The sequence below is a fragment of the Dipodomys ordii genome, unplaced genomic scaffold, assembly GCF_000151885.1.
Source record: "Dipodomys ordii isolate 6190 unplaced genomic scaffold, Dord_2.0 Scaffold196, whole genome shotgun sequence".
Classification (NCBI taxonomy): Eukaryota; Metazoa; Chordata; class Mammalia; order Rodentia; family Heteromyidae; genus Dipodomys; species Dipodomys ordii.
The window spans coordinates 2,171,430-2,182,459 of record NW_012267412.1 but is presented as its reverse complement, the minus strand read 5'-3'; positions in this window follow the sequence as shown (position 1 = coordinate 2,182,459).

Genomic DNA, 11,030 nt, shown 5'->3' with positions numbered 1-11,030 from the left:
TCCCCACCCCCATCCCCACCTGTACAAGGAGCTGTGGGTTGTTCATGGCTTGATGCTGTCAAAAGTGACAGAAGATGGATGGAAAGAACATGAAGGATGATAGAGTGAATTGTCAAATCACAGAGCTGACAACTTCCTCTTCTGGGAAGAATCCCAAGCAACAACCCCCCAGGTCCCTCAGGGAAAAGGGATGCCAAGAAAAGCCTAAGAGCATCTGGCACCAGAATCGTCTCCCAGAGTTCTCAGCACCTGTCAGTATATACCTGCCATCAGTCCTTGTCAAACATATCCAAGCAGGTTCCCTGATGGCCAAGGAGGAGAAATAAAGACTTGTTACACAAGGAGGGAGTATGTGGGGAATGGAAGGGGATATGAAGGGAGGGCTAGAAATTTAAAGTAGCATATCATAAACAAAACTTCTTTTGAAATTTTAATTTAAAATTTTAATTAAAAATTAAACTATTTTTATATTCCATAATATATCAGTGTTTTCGTTTACATACTTGGAGGTTTATGTGGGTATGTCTTGGTTCTCTCTCTCTCTATGTGTATATATATATATATACACACACACACATATACACATGTATATATATACACACACATATACACATGTATATATATACACACACACATATACACATGTATATATATACACACATCAATATTTATATGTAATTATATATAATATACATATGAATCTCTCTTAATGAAAGCAGTTTATTTTGGGGGGGGGCGGTTGTGGGGCCTGAACTCTGGGCTTGGGCGCTGTCCCTCAGCTCTTCAGCTCAAGGCTAGCGCTCTACCACTTGAGCCACAGCACCACTTCCGGCTTTTTTCTTTTTGCTTATGTGGTGCTGAGGAATTGAACCCGGGGCATCATGCAGGCAAGGCAAGCGCTCTACTACTGAGCCACCTTCCCAGCCCCAATGAAAGCAGTTTAGAGAAAAACTAACCACTGAAGAATAGTTATCATCTTTCTCCTGTGACTTTAAGTCATCACCAGTAAGTATGAATGTCTCGGCTTAAAAAGTATTAAGTTATTTAGAGAGCCATTGGCTATTTGTGTCCCTTTCCTGGTACAAGAAGTATTGGAGCAATGCTGGTGCTTGGGATAGAGCAGAAGATACAACACTTTGTGGATGATGCCCCTTCCCCCCCAAAAATAAAGAATATCATGTATCATGTGCTTGACAGGGCAAATCTGGAGTGGCTACTTACTGAATCCTCACTTAATATTGCTAAATTCTGATGAGAGCTGAGGAATGAGGAGATGAGAAGTTCTAATCTACTCCCTTGAAAATGGTTGAGCTATGATATTGTACATATTATACAACATTGAAGCCACGTTTTGAGAGGTCAAATTGGGAGTCTTTATTAAAAGGCCAGTGAATGCAGGTGGACTCTTGTGGCCAAGACCTGCAGCCCCATGAATACATGTAACACTATCAGAACACTGTGCCAGGAGAGCCAAACAGGAAAGAAAAAGCAGAAAAACAATACCCAAACCAGATCAGCTCCAGTAGAAAGCTGAAGTGCAATACCATGGTGACCATGGAAGAGCCAGGAGACAGGACATGAACAAGGAGATATGTGGCATGGCATAATGACACCTGAGCAGGTCTAGACCTAACTAGAGTCAGGGCAGGGTGACGGGAAGCTTGAGAGTTCATGACTCTCAAGGTCCCATAATCAATGGTCAAGTACCTGCCCTGCCTATTGAGTTTCAGGCATGCTCATGACCTGGGAGGTGGGATTTCCCTGAGACTAAATAGTACAATGCATGTACATTTCCTCTTTGGGTCTAAACAACATGGTGTATCTACCATTCAAAAGATGGCTTGTCTCACCTCTAGGGATTGGAAGCTGGATGGACAGCCCTTGACACCTGTTTATACTCCAGGATGGCTGTGGAAACAAGGTGGCTTATTTTGGCCTAGTCGTTCCCTTACTACAATGATAAGAGAGCTGATGGGCCAGAAGAGATGGTGTCTCCATGGACAGAGTGGAGGCCATCGCTGAAAACTAGACAGAGGAGACTGGGTCCACTGTGAAGTGCTTTCATAAATGGATGCAGAAGTCTGCAGTTTCTCAGGGGTAGGCTTGACAATAGTCCTGTTGATGTCAAGACTACCTCTGACCCTAATTAGCATACACAGTGAAGATAATTGCCTGTAGCCAATCAGTGTATGACAGATTACAGTAGCCTCACAGCCACTGAGCAGACCTCCTTATTGAGTTACTTTTACCTCTGTGCTCCTAGACAAAGCATATGCCTGTAGCCCACAGAGAATAGTTACATTTTTCATTTAGATTTATTCATTCTAAACTCTATTAAAACATTCTGAAAAGTCATTATAAATTCCACCCTACAGAATATCAGTCTTTATTTTATTCTATTCATTTAGTGCCAATACTGGGGCTTGAAAACCCAGGACCTTAAACTCTTGCTTAGCTTTTTGCCTCAAGGCTGGCATTCTACCACTTGAGCCACAGCTCTACTTCCAGGGATGTTGTTGTTGCTTGTTTGTGTTTCTGGTTAATTAGAGATCAATCTCAGGAATTTTTCTGTCTGGGCTGGCTTTGAGCCTCAATCTTCAGATCTCAGCCTCCTGAGTAGCTAGGATTACAGGCATGAGCCACTGGTTCCTGGCAAGTTTTTATTTTACTTGGCTTAGCAGAATTTGATACTACCAACCACTTCGTGGCTCCTGATCGTGGTTTCTTTTACACCTAGCATCCTGTTTTCCTTGTTTTATCAGTTGTACTTCTCGGTGGCTTCTACTTGCTCATTCTCTTCTGAGGAGGAGAGAGGCAGGTTGAACCCAGGGTGTTCTCTAGGTAGGCACGATAATTCTGGCATCATATTCTAAGCCCTTTTGGTTTTAAGTTATTTTTCATATAAGGCTTGTGGGGTTTTTTCCTGGGCTAACATGGACCATAATATTCCCACCTATGTTTCCTAAATATGTAGGATTACAGACATGCGCCATCATTCCAGCTTATCTTTTTTTTGTGGAAATGGAAATTTCACTAATTTTTTTGCCAAGTCTTAAATCCTATCAATCTACCCTTGAGTGGCTTGGACTGTAGGTGGGAGCCATCATGTCTGTACCTGCTTAGTTCATTTTCTATTGCTATAACAAAATACTCAAAGATGAGTAACATAGAAAATAGGAGTTTTGTTTGGTTATAGTTCTGTGAAATTGTGAAGCATGGCATTGCATGTGGTAAGGACCTCTGTGCATAGTAGAAGGTGAGAGAGAACAAGTGTGCTAACTTGTCTATTCTTCAAATGACTACTAATGCCATCACTGGGCCCTTATCATCACAACTTCTCTTCATTCTAATTATCTAACAAAAGCTTTACCTTCCAATGCCATTAATATATGATTTGGGGATTAGGCTCCCAACACCTGAACTTTATAGAAAGGCACCCAAACCCAAACCACAGCAAAGATATAACCTAGGTCTCCTTTGTTCATTACTTAAGATAGTTTCTTAAAACAAGAATTTCTTAAAATATGTTGACTATTTGTTTTTAATTTTGCATTTAAATGTTTGTAATCAGGGGACTTGGTCTTGATTTGTCTTTTAATATTTACTGCTGTTCATCAGTTGTTAGATTTATCTTGTTTATCCTCTGATTTATAATTTGGGGTGTTAGTATTATGCTGAACTTTGGTCCTCAGCTCCACCCAGGCCTGGACCGCCTCCCTTTTTTAGAGTTCCCACCATTCTGCTGGCCCCTCCCTCTCTCTGCCCAGACCCACCTGAACTCCTATCTACCTCACTTCCTATCCCCCAGACCCTCCTGCTACCTGGATGGGGACAGAGGCCATGTGCTCCCTCTTAGGGGAAATATGGCTCCTCTAATAAACTTTGTAATAATCTTTTTCCTGTGCCTGCCTGCCTCCTCATGGTCCCCTGGGATGGATGTGTGGGACCATTCATTGGTGGCCCATACGGGGATAACTCCCCAGTGGATTTTCTCCTCCCTCTACTTCAGAAGGGGGCCCGGCCAGCAGCTCCAGGACCTATCCTGAGATTCTACACTTTAGTCGCCAGAGGACCACTAAAGTAACTTTCTCCTGATGGAGTGCTCTACCTATTTTTCATCCAACACTGCTAATTAAGTCCTACCCAGGTTAGTTACCAGTACTGGGTTCTGGGTTTCCAATTTCTGTAGTTCTGTATGTAAGGCCACCTGGGCCTTCGTGGGCTAACCAAACCCCACTGACTGAAATCTTGGCCAAGTGCCCAGAGCTTGCTGTTAGGGCCTACTGTGACCAAGGGCCCCCGTGAAGAAAATGTGATGATGTTTCTCACTGGTGGGCCCCCATTATGATGAGCCAAATAGCAGCACAGGGGACGCTCTGTGGCCAGTGCTTGGCTCTTGGTCACTATACCATGGTAAGGACACTAAATTTCTTTACATTAAGGCCATCGAGGCCTTGAAAGGCTGCTGAGCCCCCATCAGAGTCAAATATAGCCCCAAATTTAAAACTCCACTTCTGTGAGCCCTCAGGCAGGTAAAAGTCTCTCCTTACCTCCCTCTCTTTCTCTTTCCCCCTCCCCTTAAACTCTGACACTTGCTGGTCCAAAATTAGCTTCTGGTAAACTCTCCCCTCTTCCAACTAAAGGAATTCACAAGTGTTTCATATGTTAAATGCCTTGGTTAAGCCCTGGAAGAATGTAGCCAGCAATAGCTTGTTTATATTCCTTGAGATAAAAAAAAAAAAATGGATGAGCTTAAGTCTACACTGCCTCCCTCCCCCCACCAAAAAAAAGGTCAACAAGTTTGGATATTACCAGAAGTGTATTAAATTCTGTTAAATCTTCTCTTTAGCATTGAGCATGTGGTGGATGCACCATCTTGGCATCATGGTGATTCAGCTGCCATTTCGCACCAACTCAACTTGATTCTGTGACCCTTCCCTCCCGACCTGACCAGTGGCACCATTATGCTATGCCACGTGTCTGTTCATGTCTTGTCTCCTGTTTACTAAAAGTTTCTTGTTGTTGGCAAAATTTTGTATTTTAAACTGACCACGTGGTTCCATCATAATTAGGCAAAGTAATACCACTAAAATTCCATAACTTTAAACAGTTGATTTTAAAATCTAACCCAGCATAAAAAAAGGCACTCCGATGTTAAACATCCAGAGGCAATTACAAGCAATTGCTTGGATGACAAAAATGGTGTCAGATCCTGAGTTACTTGAGCTTGGCCCTCCAAAAAAATTGATCAAAGCCAGGAGGTCATGGAAAGATAGTTTGTAAATATGCTTAACACCCATGTTGGTCTAACTGGGGAAACTTACCAGTCATCTGTGATAGTGCACAGTAAAAGCTAAGGTTGTAAAATGTAAAAAAATAATTTAAATTCCAAACCCACTATATCTGCTCAAAATCATAATTGGCAGTAACTTTTGAGCTGGTTGAATTCATCCGTTGAAAAGCTTGTAGAGCTGAGATTATGTCCCTATTGAAGTAGGCAATGTTGGGGGCAACAGGAATCAGGTTCTTCTGCCAGCCAAAAACGCTTTTACAAACCAGGGTGTTAAATAGGCTATGCTGCTGTAGCCCTGTACATTTGTTAAAGGTTAAATGTTGTATATAAGCCACTTTAAACAGGCTGCCCAGAGGCAGTGGGCAGTACTTAGAGAGCCAATCAGTCACAGGTTAAAAATATCTACTGGGTTTTATTTTTTAAAAACTGTGACTAGTAATTTTTCATCAATTGTTAACAAATTAAAGATAACCTCTACCTCGTTGATCTCCTTGTTGCTTTAATTGAATCAGATCTGGGAGATCAAGAGAAATAGTTGCTTGCCTACCGAATGCCCATACCTATCTACCTTCTAACTGGACAGAAAAGTTAACAGTCTTGCCTTTATTACCTGCTATTTGTATTTATAATAGCTTCTGACTGGTACTCCCAACCAGTCCACTATGCTCTCCCCTACCCAGTTGCCAAAAGACCCTAGACATCTCCTTTCTGCCTTCCTGCCCTGAGCCCAGTTATTCTTCCTTCCCTGTAATGGGCTGCAATTGGGCTTATATTCCCAAATGGAACATTTCTGGCCCATGGCCAATGTGTGTTCTCCTATGTCATTCATGTTAACTGACCTGGTCACCTTGTCAGTTTTTTGCTTGATCTTTTTTGCCTGATCTTTCTAAAAGTCTTTTACAACAGGATAACATCCCCTGCCCAGGATACCACTTGGAAACAAGTCAAGGTCATCCTGTTACTACAGGCTACTAAAGACATCACTTACACTGCCCTGGCTTGCCCTGGACCCTAAAAACACCAGCTCCAGGGATTCCTTGTTATCCCCAGACCAGCAAAAAGTAGCCAAAGAGCCCATGACACCCATTGGCTCTGCTACCACCTTTAAATATCTCTGCTACCCCCTCCTCAGATTACTGTGATCCTAAAGCAGAAAAATCTTACTCCCTCTCCTCCAGGATGCCAGGAATCAGGTACCATGCTATGTCTCCAATCCGAGACAGAAAAGACAATTTCAGGTCTTTGATACCCCCTTCTGGGGTATCCCTCCATGGCATATTCTTCTCTTGGGGTACTAACAACAATTTTTGTCTTTTATTAATTACATTTTGCATTTTAGATAACTATTGCCCTAAATAAAGGAGACCTTTACCAACCAAACTGTCAGATGTTTCTTAGGCAGTAGCTGGCCAAGCAACAAAGCAGAGACCCCTGACTACTTTGCCCCTTTACAGCAAGAAGTAGCTCCAGAATAAACGACCTCCACCCCGACCCCTGGCCTGGTACCTCCTATTTTTATTAAACAACAGAGCGGGGAATGTTAGTATTATGCTCACCTTTGGTCCTCAGCTCCAACCAGACCTGGGCCCCCCTCCCATCCTGGAGTTCCCACCATACAGCTGGCTCCTCCCTCTCTCTGCCCAGACCCACCTGAACTCCCATCTACCTCACTTCCTATCTCTCAGGCTCTCCTGCTACCTGGATGAAGATGGAGGCCATGGCTCCCTCTTAGGGGAAATATGGCTCCTTTAATAAACCTTGTAATAATCTTTTTCCTGTGCTTGCCTGCCTCTGCATGGTCCCCTGGAATGGATGTGTGGGACCCTTCATGGGGGTAGCTATGTCCAATGTCTTAAAGCACCCAGTTTTCTACTGGTATAGAGTGAAAGCCATGTTCTGCCACTTCCTTGTGACGCCAAAGCTGCCTTTGGTGATGTGGCTCACGGTGATTAATTTCCTGAATCCTCTGTCCACCTTTAGGTTTCACCATGGATGCCATATTATCTTAAAGGCATCTTCTGTATGCTGTTTTCCATGATTTTTTTCCTCTTTTTTTATTTCCCGGATTGCATAATATTTATTTCTGGGTAGTATGTATCTCACAAATCTTTGTTGGATTTAATACTCACTTTTTCATTTGCTTTCCATATTTTAGATATTAGGTCATATGCAATTCCTCCTACTTGACCATTTCTTTTTTTTTTTGGTTGGTCGTGGGACTTGAACTCTGGGCTTGGGCGCTGTCCTTGCACTCTTCAGCTCAAGGCGAGTGCTCTACTGCTTGAGCCACAGCGCCACTTCTGGTTTTCTAGTGGTTTATTGGAGATAAGAGTCTCACGTACTTTTCTGCCTGGGCTGGCTTTGAACCTCGATCCTCAGATCTCAGCCTCCTGAGTAGCTAGGATTACAGGTGTGAGCCACTGGTGCCTGGCTTGACCATTTCTCTACATAAAAAGCACTGGCAATTTCTCCTGCTCAGTGTAACATGTACAAAAAGTTATGTATTTACCCATGTACAGAGAAGCAGCGGGGAGCTCAACACAGCCCTCCTCTCTAATGGATCCATGGGAGGTTCCTCCTTTACAGTAATCTGTTCCTCATCTGTTCAGAGTGATTCAACCATACTTTCCACTTCTTGTTATGAGATTGCTATAGGGATCAAACTAACCTGTGTGTTCACTGCTAAGAGATGTCGGGCCCATGGTAGATGCTTCCAGCAGCATCATAGTTGCTGTTCTGTCAGTATTGTTATTGAGGTTTCAGTTCAGCTTTGGCTTTGCAGAATTACAAGCTGTGCCTTACTCTGTTCCTTCCCAGCTCTGCAGTAGCCCTGTAGATCTCAGCTTTTCCTGTTGACCCTTGCTTTCAACTAACCCCAGAGAAAAGGGTTACAGTCTGGGAGTAGAGCTGCCATTGGACTTCAGGTTAGGAAGATCCTACACTTGATCTGTTTATCTCTTCCAGAAACCACTCATACCCTTGACCTACTTCTCTCACTCCTAGGAAGAGGGCTTGCTCTAACCCCCTGAATCACCCTTTTCCTATTTGTTCTTTGGATCTTCTCATTTTTTAGCAATGTTTCATTTTCTGGGCCAGAGTTTCCCAACTCTGGACTTAGGTTTTGACTTTGGGAGCCTGATGACAAGAGTGACAGTCCCAGAGACCTGCCCTAAAGGGGGTTCTTAGGAACCTGAAAGTAGCAGTGAGCCAACTCCTTAATGACAACCTTCAGTTTACCCACAGTGACAAAAGTCCCCACCAAAAAGACTTAACATCACCACATCTCTACTCTGTTTTCTCCTGAGACTCCCATTTCTTCATCTGTTCAGCCCTTTCAGGTTCACAGTCTACTTCTTATGCAGCTGTTTTGAAATGAACTTCAAGAACTACTGCATATCAAAATTTAATTCTTAACTACATTATTCTCCTACAAGACAAGCCAGCCATTTATTAGTGAAAGACTTTTTTGACCTTGAAGTAGTGACAATCTATTCTATAGGCAGAAGAATTATGGATAACTTAAACACAAGAAATAGTTCCTGTTACTAGAGAAACTCAGAGATGGTTCCTCCCTCAGTCAAATTAACCAACCAAAAAGTGGATAAGACCACGTTTCAATAATAACATTCACTATGATGGTTCTTGGCCACCTACCCACACAGAGTACTGTCACTACACAACACTTAAGAGGCACTCTAGAGATTTTTCTGGGATGACTAAACAAGTCAAAATGGCAATAATCACAGGTATATATCTCTGTGGGTTTGCATTAGGCATGGTCCTTTAGAGACAGTGAAAGCTGCTGAGTTGATGGGGAAATTGTAGGTATGTGGGCTCAGGTTCTTTGAGGAGCAATTACAGTCTTGAACACAGAGCTATTGTGGAACGAAGTCAATGGCTGTAATTGAGGACTATAATCTGGTGAGTCAAGAGTGAACAGGAGAAAAAGGAGGATTGCAATGAAGTATCTTGGGTTGATCATTTTTATACTCTATTTTTTTGCCCATAAATAAGGATTCTGGCCAGGAACTAATATAGTAGAAGAAGTAAGGATGGAATATAAATTTGACTTGGATTGTATAAACTGGATAATAAATGATTTTAAGATATAACTGTAACTGTGCTTTCTGTGGATAAGGCTTCCCTGGTAACTAATTAGCTATTTTAGCTTCTGTAACTGCTTCTGCTGTTTTCTGAACAATGTGTGCCCTAACCCAGCTGAACTATCACCACCCTTAGTTCTATTCCCCAGCCTCCCATCAGTAAAACCTTGGTAGGAAATTTAAACTTAAGGTGTGAATTTCTTGAAATAATCATTGACTAAAACCAACACCCAACCTCCCCCTTTCCTGGCCCTAGCCAAAAATGCTTAAAAGCCAGTGTGGGCTGGCACTTGGGGCCATTTCCTAGGATTCCTGACTCAGGTACAGTCAACACTTTTTGCTCAATAAAATCTTTTATATTTTCACAGCAGACTAAGTGGTCTCACTGCACATCCACACTACAGAACCAGTGGCTCACACTTACATTCCTAGCTACTGAGGAGGCTGAGATCTGAAGACCTCACAATTTGAAGTTAGCCAGGGAAGAAAAATCCATGTATGGTTGTGGTGGTAGTGGTTGTTGTGGGGCTTGAACTCAGGCCCTGAACTTTTGTGCTCACAGCTAGTACTTGACCACTTTGAGCCACAGCCACACAGTTTTCTGGTGGCTAATAGGAGATAAGAGTATCATGGATTTTCCTGCCTTGGCTGGTTTTCAATCAGGATCCTCAACTCTCAGCCTCCTAAGTAACTAGAATTATAGATATGAGTTACTGGTGCCTGACCTGTGAGACGCTTATCTACAATTAATCACCAAAAAAAGCTGGAAGTGAAGCTGTGACTCAAGTAGTAAAGTGCTAGCTTTGAACACAAAAGTTCAGGAACAGGGGGCTGGGAAGGTGGCTCAGTGGTAGTGAAAGACCCCCGACTTCGGGTCTCCCCAAATCAGAGCCTCCCTGCCCCAAGCACCAGTCAGACGGCACCAGATGCAAAGGCAAGAGGATTTTATTTGGGCATGCCCAGGTTCCCAGGTGCATGTGACCTCGAGATCCGCAAGGTTCGGGTCAGTGTCTGGGAACCCCGAGCAGTCCCGGGAGTGGTCTTTTTATGGGACCCCTCTGTCCATTACAGGAGTGCCCGCGCTTTTTCAGCCAGTAATTTTAAAGTGTTACAACCTGGTCTGCACGCAGGCAGCCAATCCTTTTAAAACAAATCATATGTTTTAGCCAATTACTGTTCGAGGGGGTCCCTCGGGGTACGTGCTGAGTTGTATGTCTCCGGCCCTTGGTATGAGGAAATGACCTTTACCCGAGATAGCACCTGTGGATGGTTTCGGTCGGGGGAGGCCAGCTTTAGAGTCGGCCAGCAGGATGTGAGCTTATCGATTAACTTGTGAGGTTACTGCTTAATTACTAGGAGAGTAAGGGGTAATGTAATTTTTAGCAAAGCATGTTACAGAAGCCAGAAATTGCTTGGTTAGACATGAAACTCGGCTCCCTGGCAAAGGGGCTAGAGGCCTGGTGGTTTGAGGAGGGGGTCTTTCAGTAGAGTGCTTGCCTTGCATGCATGAGGCCCTGGGTTTGAATCCTCAGCAACACATAAGCAGAAAAGGCTGGAAGTGGCACTGTGGCTCAAGTGGTAGGGTGCTAGCCTTGAGCTGACGAGCTTAAGGACAGCACCCAGGCCCAGAGTTC